Below are 17,713 nucleotides of genomic sequence, written 5' to 3'. Positions count from 1 at the left end.
TTTTGTAATAAAATGGATAGTAGTGAAGTGATACACAAGTCTCCAAGTGGGAGAATTCTGCCTATTGGGTCATTTTTGTGTGTTGCCCAGGAAGACCAATGTCTTCCTGGTCTTACTGAGTGGGTACTTGAGAGACTTGTATCTTAGATAAGATGTTAGAAGAGTGGAGATTAATTCATTATTCCCAATTCAATGAGCATGAAACTGTGTTACCATATTTCAGTGGAGCTAAATGGGAAAATGTCTGAACATGTTTAGAATAAAAATGGGAGATGCTAAGCCTTGATAGATTTCCATTAGCAAACATCAGCATTTGTTTTGTCTTAGAGTTTGGTTCCTAGATACTTTACCATAGCCAAGAAGAGTTAAGTGAAAAGTCAGGGCAAGCACACTGTTTCCTAAGTGTCCATTTGGCTTAAGTTTTAGCTCTCTTGACATTTAATAGTTACTATTTGGATATTCATTTATGCTACATTGGTTTTTAGGACATTGTTTCCCATCTTTCCATATTTCAGACAATACCTATAATTGGACATAGCCATGGAATAGATTTGACAGTGATATGGTAGCATAACAATAAGCTATCAGCATCTGCAGAAACACTCATGAAAGCCAACATTTAGAGATTTTTTATTCACAGAGACCACAATATGGCTTGGAACACCACAGGCTTCAAAGTAAGGAAGAGGCCATGTGTCTTAACCTTGGTACTATTGACATTTTACTGTGACAAACTCTGTTGTGATGTACTGTTGAAACTTCTAAAACAAGATGTTTAGCAGAATAGCTGCTTATACATACTAGATGCTCCCCCAATACATATGCATATAGTTATGACTACAAAAATAATGTTTTTACCATCACTGAATGTACCTAACCAGCTTTCTCCCAGTTAATAACCATTGGCCTAGAGACTGAGGGTTCTGCTTAAAGAAGATCTGAGCAATTTTGAGATAGGCAAGTAAAAAAAAAAAAACAGATGTAATTACAAATGTCTGTAATTATAACAACTCTCCTTGTCGCATGTGCCCTTCTGGAACCTTGCCATTGTTCTTTGAAAAGAAAGAACCAACCAAGGCAGGGCTTTGAGCTTGCTGACTATTAGTATATTAGAGAATTAATGAACTGTTGTCAGTTGAAAGGTGTTGCTGCCTTTGCCTGGCTGGCTCTTTTCAGATGTCAGTTCTGGAAACCCAGTCCCACATTCCAAGGAGTCTCAGACTATAAGGAGAGGTGTGAAGGTCATTCCTTCGAGGCGTGGCATAGTTTTCTTTTTTATTGGATATTGTATTTATTTACACTTCAGATGTCATCCCCTTTACCCATACCCCCCCAAACCTCCTATCCTATCCCCCCTCCTATGTTTTGCTTTTATACCATTTGAATTACATGCAAGTATTAAGGTCAGTTCTAGGTTGAGGAACTAGCCATACAATAGATTCAAATAGTCAAGGAACAAACAAGACAATAAACACAAATAGTCAAAAAACAATCAAGGCAATAAACAAAGTTCTATGATCACTGTTGTGATCACTATTTCTAAGGGCTTATCAGGATGACCAAAATATATAAGCCCACTTCCCTGTCCCAACCCAGAGTAATTTTTATGTCTGAAGCTTCCTTCTTTGTTCTAGCCTAAGATTTAGATTCCTGCCTGAAATTACTTCTTTTTTCTAGCTTAAGATTTATATTTCGACCTGAAATTATTTCTTTGTTCTAGCCTAATATTTAGATTCCTGCCTGAAAGACATGTACACCCGCAAAGGAGGCACCCAGATTTGAACTGGGGACCTCTTGATCTGTAGTCAAATGCTATACCACTGAGCTATAACTCCTCTCCTGGCATAGTTTTAAGACAGCACAGTTATCAGCTGGCTATGGAAGCAAGTCTTCCTGTCCATAGTGGAATGTTTCCAGTTGAAATTGTGAAACAAACTCTGGCTGAAAAGTCAATAGCAAAATAAATTCTCTTTAGTTGTTTCAGAAAGCTCTTCTGTGTGACAATAGAAAATCATAACTGGGCTGTTTATGTAGATCCAATTATATAATCATAACTTGGTATTTAAGTATGTTATCTTCTTGGAAAATATATATTAAAGTAATCATAAAATTGTATTTTTCAGGAGGTTTGGACCCCAAGTATTTGAGTATTCTTAAATATTTTATTTTTAAAAAAACAAACCACAAATCAACCAACCAACCAATGGAGGAAAGGGAACAAACAAACAACAAATGAAATAAACAAAAACAAAATAAAAATATAAAGAGGCAAGTCAAAGTGTCTATGTAAGCCAAGGACAGGTATTGATCAGAGAGGATATCATAGGGGAGCTTAGATAGCAGTGATATAAGTGACACAGGATGAGTCTTTAGGGTCTTTAGAATAAGGACATAAAGAACAATATGTCCTTTATAATAAGGACAATGTGGAATCACCAGTTTTGAAACTTCAGGCTGAGAATGGTGAGTAGATGCTGGAGGCGCCAGTATTATTTAGTATTTAGTGTTTATTTAGTATTTAGTATTATTTATTTAGTATTTAGTATTATTTATAAGTATATTTAGTGTTCTCTACCACACTGTTCTCCCTGGTGGTGATTATGCTTTGCTGTAGAATTGAAGCCTCTGAGGAAAGGTGAGTAGGAAGTTTAGCCATTCTAAACCATTATGGCTGGATGTCTCCAGAATTCTTCCAAGCACCTGTTCTGTTGACAGGATAGATTCTGAATTCCAACAAAACCATTTACTTGCATAATTCTTTACTTGGGAAATTCACGATTTCTCCAGATGCCTCAAGTTTCTTCCTATGAAATGAAAGTCTCATTAAACATCCTCTTAAGGCTGCTGGGGGAATTTGATGAAATTATAAGACATTGGACAGAGTCTAGGACATGTGACCAAAATATATTGGTCTCTAAGATTATCTCTTCATAGACAGCATGTACCTAGGCAATCTCACTGAGCATGCCCAAGGGTGGCAGCAGGTGCCTATCTATTCTCTCCCTAGCACTCTTGTTTTCTCTATAGTCTTATAAAGCTGGGTGCTACTTCCTCATCATACAATTAAAAGCAATACATTGGATCACAAAATGAGATGTGGTTCATGCTAATTCAGTATCAACATAAAATGTACAGTAGATTATTTTCTGATAATTGCATATGATTGTTTTTTAGAAGAAAACAGAACATTGTTTGAAATCATTCTAGACTAGGAAACAACCATTTCTAATGCTGTATCATATTTATCTAAACTACTATGGAAATCAGCATGTAATTGATACATTGCTTTATATAAATAATAGGATTAGTGGTATTTGTCTTTGAGAGAACAAAAATGTTCTTAAAGTACTTAAAAATTTAAAATATCATATGATTCTTTTATAAGGTCATTGGTTTAAAAAACATGCAAACTTAGATACAAAGAATTTGTTTGTGGTAAAATGATAGAAATATAATAAATTAATAACCTATGTTGTTTATAGTATCTTTGTATTAGATCTCACTGAAATATATTTATATGTCTTTCAAAATGTAAGTGATACAAGGACATTTGTGTTTTTATTATCTCTGTGCTATTAATAAGATCAATTATAAGGCCATGGCAATGGCCTTGTATTTTGCATAATAACATCGCTTGTAAGATGTATTTTTTGTTAATTGAGAAAGAAGGACAAATATTTTGCTAAAATTCCTAATATTCTCTTTAACATTGTTCTCCACACATGTAACCTTTGCTTTCCAGAACACTACTTAAGGGATCCCATAGTGTTTTAGACATCAATGACCCATTTCTTTTATAAGAGGCTGTTATGTACATACTGTACTAGACACCAGAGATGTAGAACTAGGGCAAATATAGCCTTCAATGGATTCACAGTCAGGGTAGATAGGGATTGATTTATTTGTGTGGGAAAAGGTGGATTGTGAAAGGCTGCAACAGAGGTATTTCAGGGAGTGTGGCAATATGAGGAAGGCATTTGACCAAGTCTTAGAGGTAGATAGGCAACCCGGTGTCTTCCAGAATGACAAACGCATACCATAAGGCTGGTCCTTGTCTTAGAGAAGCCTGCAGAGGGGCCTGATGCTACATTATGGATATTTGAAAGGTGTATGGTATATGTCATTAACACAAAAGGAATTGGAAGCCAGGCATGATGACACCTATCACTCAGGAGACTCAGGACCAGCTCAGTATTAGCCTTGGCAGAGTAAGGTTGCTTCAAACAGAAATAAAGCACAAAATAGAAAATAAAAGAAAGACATAAGAAAAGAGCTTCAATAAACCTCTAACACTCATGGTAATTTGTAAGTAACAATAATCATAAACATACTGGGAATAACAAACAGAGAAGTTTCACTTATGTTGACCTTCCTCAAGGATCAGAGAGACTATGGACAATCATTACAGCATCTGGAAGACCCACAGAGCACTTCCATGAAGGTGAATCTGGTTGACTTTAGGACTTTCTCCCCCTAGCTACCTGTAGTTTTTTTCCCTATTATAATACTCTTTCCCTATTATAATACTCACCTTCACCAACAACCAAGCCCAAGCAAGTAATTTCTGCACAATAATAGGGGTGTTTTCTGCCTGTCTCAGGCCAGCCCCACTGTAATCAGGAGGAGGTTGCAGTCTGTAGAGGCTCACTGCATTTCCTCACATCCACTGCATACAGGCTCCTACTGTTGCAGCCTCACAGATTCATGACAGCAGCCTGTTGCTCAGCTGGATGAAGGCAAGCTGTCTTGGAGATTCTTCGATGTGCTATGGAGACTTAAAGAAAGCAGCTGTGAGTTTTTTCACTTGGGGAAACTAACAATTATATATGGCAAGAGCTTAATTTCCATGGATCCTTTCTGTCTTAGAACATTCAGTGGGAAGTTGCCAAGTAAGTGAAAATGTGTCTAGACATAGATGTTTCTATATTCAACAAAGAGTTTGATTTTGTGGGCTGCAAAGTCAAGTGCACATAACCCCTGTGACAGCATGCACAGACTAGTGGAAGACAAAATGTGGCGATCTCAGGAAGAGTCATGGAAAGTCACTGACTGTAGGAACTTGGTGCACCAAAGTAACACCATACTGAGAATGAACATCCAATTTGTTAAGAACACTGTGAAGGAAATGGCTAGTGGCAAGTTTTCTTTTTTAACTTGGGATGCCTAAAAGATGAACTCTAGTTAAATTCCCTTGCATGCATGCCAAGAGGCAAACTATACAATTTATATAGAAAACGATAATAGACCCAGGAAAGTGGTACAGTCCTATCGTTTGAGCTACCTGGTAACTGAAGCAAGAGAACCATAAGATAAAGACTCACCAAGAACTGCACAGTGGTTTAAAGTTCAGACTGTGAAATGCTGTCTGAACTTCAATTTTGAGATTGTGAGAATTTTGAGACAGTGAAATGCTGTCTCAAAATTCTGGGTTGAAAAAAAAAGTCTGGAGATATAAATAACAAGACAACAGAGAAACCTTTCTTGGAAAATGCTTTTAGCAGTTGATCCAGTCATCCACCCCAAACTTCATGGCTTAAACTCTCTGTCATTCTTTGGCAGGATACTGTAGCATCTGAGTAGGTCTTGGCAGACCACCTCAGTGGTCATTTGGCTAATGCACAGCTACACACAGCAGAGAGTATGTGGGGCTTTCCAAGGCTCCCCGCACATGCTGCCTGCACCTGAGGCTGGAGCTCCACAGAGGTTGCAGCCTCAGAGCCCTGTCCTGTTCAGTTTTCATAACTTGGCTTTTGGATTCTAACAGAGCAGGTCAGAGAAAAGTTTCTCACAGACCCAGGTAATGTTAGCTTCTGAGACTCTCAGTCTGTAGCATTTTACTCACTCCCAGAAAAGGAATATTTCACATTTTAACACACCATGTTTAAATGGCCATCTTGCAAGTAAGCGGCTTGTAAGTGCCTGGCATCAGTGAGGATATTTATGAATAGTGTAAGATGCCACTGTAGAATGTCTGTGATCTATTTAGGTTGTCTATCATAAGTAAACCTGGTACTTATGGATTGATAAGGCAGAACTTAAGACTTATAGTAAGCATGGTAATCAATAGCACTTATTACCTCTTCTTCCACTGATAAATCCTGAATATTTAATATGAACAAGCACATGGTGTAACACAGCCCAGAGGGTATTTTTAAAACTGTACAGTGGCACCCAGAGGAGAAACCAGTGAACATTTAAAAAAAAATAACTTATTGCACTTATTTATGTATCTCTGTATGTGTGTCTGAACACACCCGTGTGAGTACATATACATGTGTGATTACATGTCCAAGCCCATGATAACACAGAAGCTGGAAGTGGGTACCAGATTCCTCGAATCTAAATTTGTATGCATTTGTAGGACATCCATCTTGTTACCTGAGTATTGAGAGACTTTAAGCCAACCTGTTCAGGGACCTGAAAGAATAGGGCAGACTACAGTTGGATGCTATACCCAACCTTACTTCAGTTTCAATGTACTTTTATACACAAATGTAACAAAAAAAAAAAAGCAATGATCCAAGGAAGGTTGTTCCAGTTCAGGAAAACATGATCAGACAAAGATAAATAAATTCCAGTAAGACATAATAAATATTAGTAGGAAGCCATTTCCCAGGACATTCTCAGGACAGACCAATTTTAACACAACTGCCTGGCACATATTATGGATCATGTCTGGGAAAGCATGAAAGCAAGGCAGAAGAACAAATGTAGATTCAGGGTACACTGGCTGGATTGGGTTTTACAGCTATATGACACCTGACAAGAACAAACATATCTTATAAATTGAATGTAAATGTTTGTCACAGGAGCCATGAAATCTCTTCCAAGAACAATCGAGGGAACAAAATGCATCTGAGGTAAAAGGCCCTCTGCCTTTTCTCTCCAGGCTCTACCTTGAGCCTCTCTCACTGTTCCCCAAGGCATTGTTCACCATGGGTCAATCTTTTGACCATGTTCTGACATCTGAGTACTGGGATCCCACCTCTGATTCTTAAGAATTATGCACCAAGGATCTTAACCACTGAGGCATCTCTCTAGCCTGTAGATAACTTTAATTATAAAGTACCAGGTAGGGTTTATGGGCCACGTGGTCTTTGTTATAATTCTGCTGTTGCTGTGTGGAAAGACCCATGGACAACACAGTAAATGAACCTGAGACCACAAAACAGAGAGGTAACAAGACAGAGGTGACCCAAGGGCTATCATTTGCTTACCTGCTTTCTAATCTCTTTTTAAATGAAGAACACGTGGTGTCTTGCTAATGAACCATTAATAAACTTGGTTATGAGGTAAGATCTATCAATTGTATCAGGTTTGATTTGATCTTGTGACACACATGGTCACTTAGAGTCTCCTTATTATTTAACATAAAATATGGACATCTAAGTTCAGTAAGTCAGTTAGCTCACAATTACTGAGTTCTACTTGTTATCAAAGTAGTTTGAGCTCTTTTGGGGGGTTTTCTAGTTCAAGTGCACCTGTATTGGCAGCATGACAGCAGAATCAAAAAGGTATTGCTTCCTGGTAAACATCGCTGAGAAAGAGTCCAAATTTATTATGGAGTATTTGAAGATTATAGGACTTAGTCTAGACTGACTACCTTTAAAGTATCTCTAAGACAAAAGGAAAATACTTTTCCTAGATGTTGTGTCTAAAATGAAAAAATAAATCCTCTTTTCTAAAGCAGGATATCTCTAAAAAGAAGCCACTGACTACTATGGTGTTAGGTGAAGCCAATGATAGAGAGTCGGGGCCATTTAAAGCTAATGAACAGTCACAGTTCATCACATAACCAACAAACTTTAGAAAATTGCCAGAAAACATATAAATGTAAGGTAAATATTTAGACTTCGATTACAAGGTATCTTCCTTCTTTCCTTCCTTCCTTCCTTCCTTTTTTAAAATCTTCAATAGAAATGATTTTCAAAAAGATATTAACAGAAGACAGTATTTTTGTGAGACCTAAGAGTTGAGTAGAAGCAACTGTGTAGAAATTGAAAGAGTGAGAAACTAGAAATCACACAATCACATGCACACACACACACACACACACCAAACAAACAAACAAACACAAAAGAAACAGACAAAACAGCTCATAAGAAATTTTGGTTTTGGTTGAAAATTTAGATTAAAAAATTATTTCTAAAAACTACTTGTAATTTTTGACACGTAAATAAGCAATTCAAAAACTGTAAATATACTTTAGCACAGTTATAAATAAACTATTTCACAGGACAGTTGAATTTAGATATGAACTCAATGTTTTGTTGATCCTTAAAAAGATGGAGTGATCAAATTTTCAAAGTATATTATAGGACTTATGAAAAACAGATTCCACTTTCAGAAAAGAAAATAACACTTAGGAAATTTTGAGGGACAGCAGAAGTGACTGCAGAAAATACTTTGTCAGTGTTTCTTCATTAACACTTATGTCATGGTGACATGCTGATTCTAAAAGGGAAGGACACAGTTTTGTATAAATCAACAGCTCCTTGCTACTCATCTGTAATTTAATGAACAAAAATCCAAGCTTCTATGTAAACTCTTGTGTGCCCCTCTCCCCATGACAGTGAGAGATGAAAGTTCCAGGGCTGTTGCAAATGCAGGGAAGAAGATAGGATGCAGGATACAGGACAAAAGAAGTCCTAAAAGGATACTTTTTAACTTTTTGCATTACACATCAAAGCACAGGTGTAGGTTTTTTTTTTTTTTTTTTCTTCAAGAATTAGTATTACCACAAGCTTCTTGGGGGTGGGGGGAATTGCATCTTGTAAATCCCTTGGTTCATTTTCTCATACAAGTCCAAGTTCCTTAGAGCAAACAGGCTACAGGTTAGACACCCTGTAGTTCACACAACTGGGCTCTGCTAAACTTTGGGGACTCAGCCGAGACTTCACTTCTATCTTTATTATCAAATATGACACTGCACATTTTACTTGATATGAGCTTAACTACAGTGGCTAGAGACTTTTCAATGGACGTTGTGGCTATCTTGTTAAGGGAATGACAGAAGTAAACATTCCAAGGTAAGATGAGCTGTTAGTGGAAAAATGTTCACAAAGCTGGGAGGTCTTACTATTTTTGGAATTGTAAAAATTATGCACAAGACTACGTGTTTACAGAACATCTGAGATTAACAATATAGGTGTCTTTAAGTTGCTCCTGCCCGCACAGCAAATGTCTGTGACGAGGAGAGACGCATGCATTACAGAGCATAGGCAGGCCACACTGCTTCCTTACACTGTTGGTGTGCCCCTATGTGCACCCAACATCTGCTGTACGGTCAGGGGCGTCTTCCAGCTCTGGGTTTGGTGGTGCAATTTCCCAAAGAAGCAACATGCTAAAATCAATACTATCTCAATTTGTCTTCCCAACAAATCCAATCATAGAACAATACACAGATCTTTTGAAAAGACATTTCCTGTCATGCGCTGCTTGTCTCAACCTTTTTTGTGCTCAGTCTCCCCGCAGCAGATCAATTATCCGTTCTGCTTACAGAATGCAATGTCTTTCTCTATTTTCAGCCTGTGTTTTCTTCATGCACCCTCCCCCAGCTAAACTCCTGCTGGGAAGGTTCTATTTATCTAGAACTACCTTTCTCTTTATTTGTTGGTTCGTTTTAAGTCTATGGGCATTTTTTTCATTAAAATAATAATAATAAAAAAAAACCCTTTAACTTGTCTTTGTTCCTTTTTAAGTCTTCTCTATCTTTAATGGCTCACTGTACTGCCATTAACCCAAGCTCTACAGGGATATCCCTGGGACCCGTAATGTCACGATGTCACCCAATCAGTATATGTCTGCCATTTGTTGCCAGTCAAAGATTTGACAGTGACCCTGAAACCCACTTCTACATGTTTCAGCCAAATATGTAGTGCTAAATGCCCTCACCTGAGCCACTTTGTTCCCAAGAGGAACATCTATTGTTCTCAAAAGACCGCTGTGTTTTTTTTTTTTTTTTTTTTTTCTGTAATCAAAATGCTGTGACATTTCCAAAACTGTTTCCTGTGCTAGCCTCCCAAAAGGAGGCACATAATAAGCAGTAATTTTACTACCTCTGGGTTGACTTCTTCAACTAGGCTGATTAAGCAGAATTTCCTTTCTTCCTAATACTAATGCCAGTTTCTTCTAACACTTTTCTTTTCCTTTGCAGGTGGGAACTGGAAGGTGACTGTTGTCACCGGAGATCTTAAAAATGCTGGCACTACGGCAACAGTATCCCTATGTGTCTGTGGAAAAGGAAGATGTTCAGCACCTATTATTTTGAAGTCTGGAAAGCACCGCTTGTTTAACCCCAACAGTGCAGATCTATTCAAGGTAAAATCCACTTGCCTATGACTTGCTCACTATGACATATTATGGAATCTCTTCCCTAAAATGGAGTTGAGAATGACTTTTTGTTGTTTTGGTGGAGTATTTGCATTCTGGTTTTTTTTTTTTTTTTTTTTTTTTTTTAATTCATGAAAACGTATGTTAAGGCATTTTAGAAACATCACAGGTAATAGGAATATGAGATACTTTGTTTCTTCTTTATTTTTCATTTGTATAAATAAAGATACAAACATATAGAAGTCTTAAAAAGACAGCAGGGCAGTTTCCTATTAATGCTCCTAAAGATGTGAGTGCTTTTGTTTCTAAAGGTTTGTTCTGCTCTTGCTGAAGCCCAGGCCTTTGTTATAAGATCACCTTTCATAAGTTATGGATATGCTTTGTTGGAAAGGGCCATATGGCAGGGGGGGGGTGATCTAAGCAGGCAAATGATCAGAGTTTGAAGGCCACCTTTGACTACAAACATGGTAGCCAGTACATGGTCCTCTACATATCAGTTTCCTCCACAAACTCTCCCTTAATTTGCCTCTACAAAGAGACAACGAAATGACCCCTATTGTACTGCCTGGATTGTGTGAATATTTATGACTAAGATTATAGTTCACATGCAATTTTGTAGCAACTTTCTGTACAAATTTTACAACTCATGCAAGGAGCTCCATGGTTTTCTTAACTGTATGTAGCTCATTGTTTACAAGAATTATGTCACAGATTAATGAAAGACTTTAGTATAATTGAACATTTAAATGGCTTCTAGGCTTTTACTATTCTGTATAATGCTGCAATAAACATGTCTTTAACCTTACCTTTTCCCCTTCATTATCCAAACTATTTTATTCTTTTTAAACAAACTCTGAGATGTGAGACATGGTATTTTTAATCTTTTTTTCCCCTAATTTCATTCTCATAACATCTGCTTCATAGAACATAGTGCCTGGTGGGACATGGCAAACAAATGATAAATTTCACTTGTTATCAGTCACTGCTACACAGCACACTGCACTCTGTTATTGCTATATGCACTGCTTTATACCTTCTAATTTCATTTTCTGTGTTCCTTTTAAAGTCACGGGCTGTGACACACAAAAAGATAACTCTTTATCTTCTTGTTTAAAGAGCTTTATTGAAATGTAGTTTGTGCATTATAACATTGACACATTTACACTCTACTTCATGGTGTTTAATATATTCATACAATAATCAGTACACTATAATGGTAGACTGTTTTCTCATGAAAAAGCAATAATCAAAAGTGGTTTCTCTTCTATCCCCTTAACTCCCTCTTTAAAAGCCATTACCATTATTCTGCTTTCTATATCTATAAAATTTACCTGCTCTGGGTAATTTATAAACGCCGAGTGATGGAGTGATAACGCAGAACTTTTGAGCCTTAGTCCTTTCCTTTCCACAATGCTTTCAAGGTTGGTCTATGCTGGAACATTTATCAGCATTTCATTTGCTTATGGATAAATTCTACTTCCCTCTGTGGATACACTGCACTTTATCCATCTACTAATTGATAGACATTTGGGTTATTCTCACTCTCAGTTTATGTGGATTTCTTTGTATAAGTCGTTGTTATTGTGTTATCATTTCACTAGGAATATAGTTATTGGTTCACATGGCAACAGCATGCTTAACATTTTGAGAAACCGTTGAGTGTCCTAAGAACTGGCTGCATGATTTGTTATACTACTGCCAAGGGTGTGCAGGATTCTTCTTTTCCTACATTCTCACCGAAATACTTAATTGTCTTTTCTTTATTTAAAAACACATCCTATTGGGTATAAAGTCTTATCTCAGTGTGCTTTTGATACATTTTCCTGATGACTAATGGTGCTGAGTATCTTTTTATGTACTTGCCAATAATTGGCATATCCTTCTCTTACCTTGTTCATTTTTAACTGGATTTTTAAATTAATGCGTGATCATACAGTTTGAATATGAACTGCTGATGTTACATTTTATTCACAAATAGTTCCCCACTTTTTCTTTGCACCATTTCTTCTTGTCACAGATTGTTGTTGGCTCTATCAAGACACCCTGAGGCTTTATGTTAGTGTATCTGGTAGGTTTATCTGCTAGTGAATTAAAAACTGACTTTATTTAAGAATGCCTTATTCTTTCCTGTCTGTGGACTTCATGGTGTATGCAGGAAATCCTCCATAATCTCACCAAGGATCCTATGTATGTGATAAGTTGTTTCTCTGTGTTACTTTCAAGATATTCTGCCTCCTTTCTCTCTGCCTTTCAGTTCTATGATTATATTATGTTGAGATATGGCTCACCTTACTTTTGTTTTCTCCAGCTTCTATGCTTACAGGGTTATTGTTTTTCAGTGATACTGAAGACCTGTAGACAGGAGAGAGAGGCAATCAAGTTACAATGCACAGACTCTGGTTCTTAACCAGCTTGTCATTTTCATTAAAAAAACTGCTCTTCAGATGGCCTTTGATAAATTTCTATAGTTTCAAACCAAATTTGTTATTTCTTTGTGGAAAAGTAGGTTTATAGAGTGGTCTTAATTAGCCATTGCAGAAGTCATGCAAAATAGCTACAATGATTCGTTCTGTTATGCTAGTACAGACTAAAAGAGTTAATATTAAAACCCTGGATATAAAGTATAAAAGATTATTACTCTGTTGAGACTGACTCTTTTGATCCCACTCACAAGTTGGGAGAGGATGCTGATGGAGTGGGATTTTTTAGACAGTTTTCACATGAATGAAGGCAGGAAGGCAGCTTTGGCAGATGGTTAGTAGGTGGCTATTGCTGGCATGGGGGTCTGTATAGAAGAGTCTGGAGGCTGAAGTAGGAGGAAGAAATAGAGGGTGCCAAGAGTAGGTTGGCTAGCCCAGATCAAGTCTTTGAGTGCAAAAGTAATAGCAGGAACATTTATTCTGGGCCCTTTCAGTGTTTAAAAGTTAGATATTCATGGGAACGGACATTGTTCCCATTAGCTAGATAGATGTCAGCATGCCATCTTGATTTTGGCATTGTTGTGGCTTTCTTCTTTATATGTCTTTTCTTGTCTCCCTTTAACCCCTTAACTTATCTTTTCTTTTAAGTTCTTTTCCTCACTCTGGTAGAATTGAAGCTTGGGGCTTGGTAATACACTACACCAACTGCTGGATGAATTTGATTATAGAGACAGTTTACCTTGAATTTGTCCTTCAGTCATGAAAGCTAAAACAGTTACATTGACTGCTAAGTCTAAATCACCAAATTTTCATGTTTATACATAAATGGTGCTTTCTCCCTCTAATATATAACAAGCCTCGTAATGGATACTGCCTTAGTTTTTTTTCTGTTGCTGTAATAAAATCCCTTGTTAAAAGCAATGTATAGAGGATGGGTTTATATTAACTCACTGTACCAGGTTATAGTCAATCATTGTAGGGAAGTCAAGGCAATAGGAACTTGAAGCAGCTATATCCATAGTCAAGAGTAGAGAACAAGCAACTAATTCACCGTGTGTTCTTTGCTTTCTCTATTCTTATATAATTCAGGTTCCCTGCCTAATGAATGGTATCACCCACAATGCTTGGGTCTTCCTTCCTCAATTTATGTAACCACAATGCCACAGACCAACCGAATCTAGACAATCCTCTATTAAGGTGCCTCTAAGGTGATTCTAGATTGTCACAAGGTAATAAAACTAACCACCACAGGTACCAGAACCTAGTTCACAACCTTAGTATCTTTGTCGAAAGAAAAGCCAGTTCCCAGCCATCAATGCATTAAAAATATCTTTGTAAAAACCACAAAACCTGAGAGTGAAGCTAAAACACTCCTTGAACCACCTTGAAGAACAGCACAAAAACCAGTCAGTACAGTTTTGTCTGTGTCATGCTGCCTTCACACTGTGGTGCACACCTCTGCACAAAGAGGGATCCCTGAATCTATATGATCTTTAGTGGGTAAACAAGAATCCGAGGCAGATATTCTATTCTTCATTATTGCATAGGAGGTTCAGTTGTTTTATTTGACAGAGAACAAGGGGAAAAATGTGCAGGGCTAGACCACCTGACACTAACCATGAACACAGAAATGTTGTAATATTCTGAGTGTTTAGTACACAGATCTTGAGAGAATTGCACCCCTGATGGCATTATTGTCCCCTAACTAGAGAATTCAGACAGTGGTAGCACTTCCTAATGAAACTGAACTGACTGGCCAGGGAATACTATATATAATTTTGCCTTCTTGAGTACCCACAAATTGGTGCAGACTGTACACAGAGCTCAATCTATGGTTCTATCTGAATATTTGACCAAGCCAGTGAGGTTCCTTACAAACAAGTAAGCTTTCTCAATTCTGAGGTCTCTGATAAGGGAGAGAGGCCAGAAATTCTGCTTAGCTGTGTTTCCCACAAACACCTACTCACACCATGAGTGATTACTGAATAGCTGATAGCCCCAGTAGACTAGAAAATATCTGCAGATATTTTCAGTCTAGAAGCCTAATACTAATTCTTACGGGTTGTGGAATATAGACAGAAATTCAGCACAGGAAGAGAAGCTAGTCAGTGGTTCTCACTATGAAGCATGACTCGCATCTCCATTCAGTTAGGGAACCCAGCCTATAGTCTGCAGAACCCTGTTTACTATTCCACCTGAATGTGGATTTTGGTCAATAGCACTGCCTTGTCAGGGAGCTTAGCTGAAGTCTTATTCACTCAAGAACTGTTATCAAGCCCAGCCTGACTCCCTGTTCAATAATTAATCTAAGAAGCTATACTCTTTGGCCAAAAGGCATAGTCTATGTGCTCTATAGGGTTTTTGTTTGGTTTTGTTTTCTTTTTTATTTTGCCAACTTGGCATAAGATAGAATCTGTTGGAAAAGGGAAATCTCGATGGGGAAAATGTATCATATCATATTGGCCTGCAGGCAAGTCTGAAGGAATATTTTCTTGATTAATGATTAATGAGAAAAATAATAATGCTATCCTTGGGTAGGTAAGCCTAAGATGTAATAAAAGTCATGCTGAGTAGGCAACATTTTTCTGTAGCTTCCTCTTTGGTTCCTGCCTCCAGGTTTCTGCTTTAAGTTCCTTCCTTGAATTCTCTTGACAATGGACTGTAATCTATAAGTGAAATAAAGCCTTTCCTCCCAAGTTTCTTTTGTTCATGGTGTTTATCATGGCAACAGAAGGCAGATTTATGTAGCCTGTGACCTAGTCTCTGGTCCTGTCTGACCAAAGAGCTCAGCTGGAGGCCTTGTCTGTTCAGTCAGTCAATGTAGCATCTCACTGACAATTTCTCCTGTCAGTTGCAGAGCCAGCCTAGCAGAGCCACTCAAGCTCCCAGCACAAGAAAAGGCTGTTCAAGTAGAGATCCTGAGGGCAAGCTCTGCAGACCTGAAGATAACACTAGCAGGCCCATTTAGAAACCAATTCAAGACTGATAGCTGAAGGATTCCCCCCACCCCGCTTTATTTAAAGTCTATAAAGAAAATGGATGCTTCCTCAAATGCAAAGGCACTGATGCAATTGTATAAAAATCACAAATTATCAGAAAACTTAGGATTGACACTGTGGAACAAAGAAAGATTAAAGATTCAAACAGCTGACCCAAGTGAAGATGTTTGGATTGATGGACAAAGTTCAGAATAAAAAGTCTTAAAGAAATTAGTGAAGCCTGGGAAAACTAAATGAGTCTAGAAAAAATAAGTTTGAGGAAATACTATGAACCATTAATAAACAAACAAACAAACAAACAACTGCCTAGAAGTAAGGGACATGATGACCAAATAAAACCAGCTGACAAAGGGGTTCAGCAGTGTCCTAAAAAGAAAAACGGAATCTGTGGACTGATGAGGAGTACTGTTCCACTTGTGTATCCATCCCATGTGCACTCACCAAAAGCAGAGGCTGATGTGGATGCCAGAAAGTGCATGCTGACAGGACCCTTATATAGCTGTTTTCTTAGAGGTCTGCCCAAGCCTGACATATACAGAGGCAGATGCTCACAGCTAACCATTGAACTGATCAAGAGGTTCCCAATGGAGGAGTTAGAGAGAAGATTAAAGGAGCTGAAGGGGTTTGTGGCCCCATGGGGAGAGCAACAATATCAACCAACCAGAGCTCCCAGGGTCTAAACCACCAGCCTGGGAGCACATATGGAGCAACCTATGGCTCCAGCTGTATATGTAGAGGAGGAAGGCCTTGTCAGGCATAGGTGGGAGAAGAGATCCTTGGTCCCATGAAGGCTGGATGCCCCAGTGTGTGGGAATTTGAGGGTGGGGTGTTGGGACTGGGTGGGTGGGTGGGAGCACATCGTCATAGAAGCAGGAGAAGGGGGGATGGGATAAGAGATTCTTGTGGGGGGAAATGGGGAAAGGGGATAACATCTAAAATGTAAATAAAATATCCAATTAAAAAAAAAAGAAAATATCCTGTCACTAGTGCAAAAAAGACAAAAGATTGAAATTGTTATGAAGCCTATGGGACTTATGGGATACCATTATGTGAAGTAATATATAGAATTTTAGAACTTCAGAAGAAGATAAAGAATCAGAGATAATATATTTACAGGAATAATGGTTAAAAGCATCTCAAATTTGGGCAAATGCATGGGCAGGCAGACTGGTGTAGCACAAAAGTAACCTGAAAGATGAAATGATGAGCTGTCCTATAGTTGTCAATATTCAAAGACAAAGAAAGAAATTTGAAAGTAAAAGAAGAAAATGATTTATTATATCCATGGAGCCCCTAAATAATAAGCAAGAAAATTCGACGCAGAAGACCTTGTAGATGTGAAAAAAAAAAACCCATAGAATAATGTGCTCACACTATCAAAGAAGGGCCAGAGAGATGGCGCAGGAGTTGGAAGTCTAATAACTTGAGCTCCACCCTGGGACTCACATGGGAGAACTGACTCCCATAAGTTGTCCTCTGACTATAACACATGCCCCACTTCTGGTCCAAAGTAAATGTAATAATTTATTAATTGAAAGAAAAATTCCAAATAGCAATATTATATGTAGAAAAGTCATTCTTCCTAAGTGCGGGAGAAGGAAAGACTTTCTAAACAGACAACACAATGAGACCTGCCTTATAAACGATGCTGAAAGGCATCTTCAAAGATGCTGCTTCTCTTTGTAAAGACACATGAATGAATACAGGTATATCTATCTTCTAAATAAATGTGTTTTAAAGAAGAATTCTCTAGGATAGAGCTGCAAAGGTCAAGGTTCAAAAGTAATATGAAAGGTGCAGATATCAAAATAACTATGATTTCTTTTCACATAAAACATGTCGGATATAGAAGCTACATTTCAGAGATCTAAAATGTAAAGAAGTTACTCACTGTGAACTATTTTCTACATTTGGAACTTACCAGGAAATCAATGCTACAATGTATTATTTTATTTTACAAAA

At 37.7% G+C, this 17,713-nt stretch overlaps 1 non-coding gene and 1 pseudogene across 1 annotated transcript; one reads left to right on the top strand and one right to left on the bottom strand.

The window, feature by feature from the left end:
- The window catches only part of LOC143438350 (lipoxygenase homology domain-containing protein 1-like), a 149,312-nt pseudogene that overhangs the window by 82,075 nt on the left and 49,524 nt on the right, over positions 1 to 17,713 (top strand).
- Positions 1,764 to 1,835, bottom strand: Trnac-aca (transfer RNA cysteine (anticodon ACA)). The gene has a single exon. It is a non-coding gene; the product is annotated as a tRNA-Cys (tRNA).

Source organism: Arvicanthis niloticus, chromosome 25, assembly GCF_011762505.2.
Source record: "Arvicanthis niloticus isolate mArvNil1 chromosome 25, mArvNil1.pat.X, whole genome shotgun sequence".
Taxonomy (NCBI): Eukaryota; Metazoa; Chordata; class Mammalia; order Rodentia; family Muridae; genus Arvicanthis; species Arvicanthis niloticus.
The sequence above is the reverse complement of the archived record's forward strand: the minus strand, read 5'-3'. Positions and strand labels throughout refer to the sequence as shown.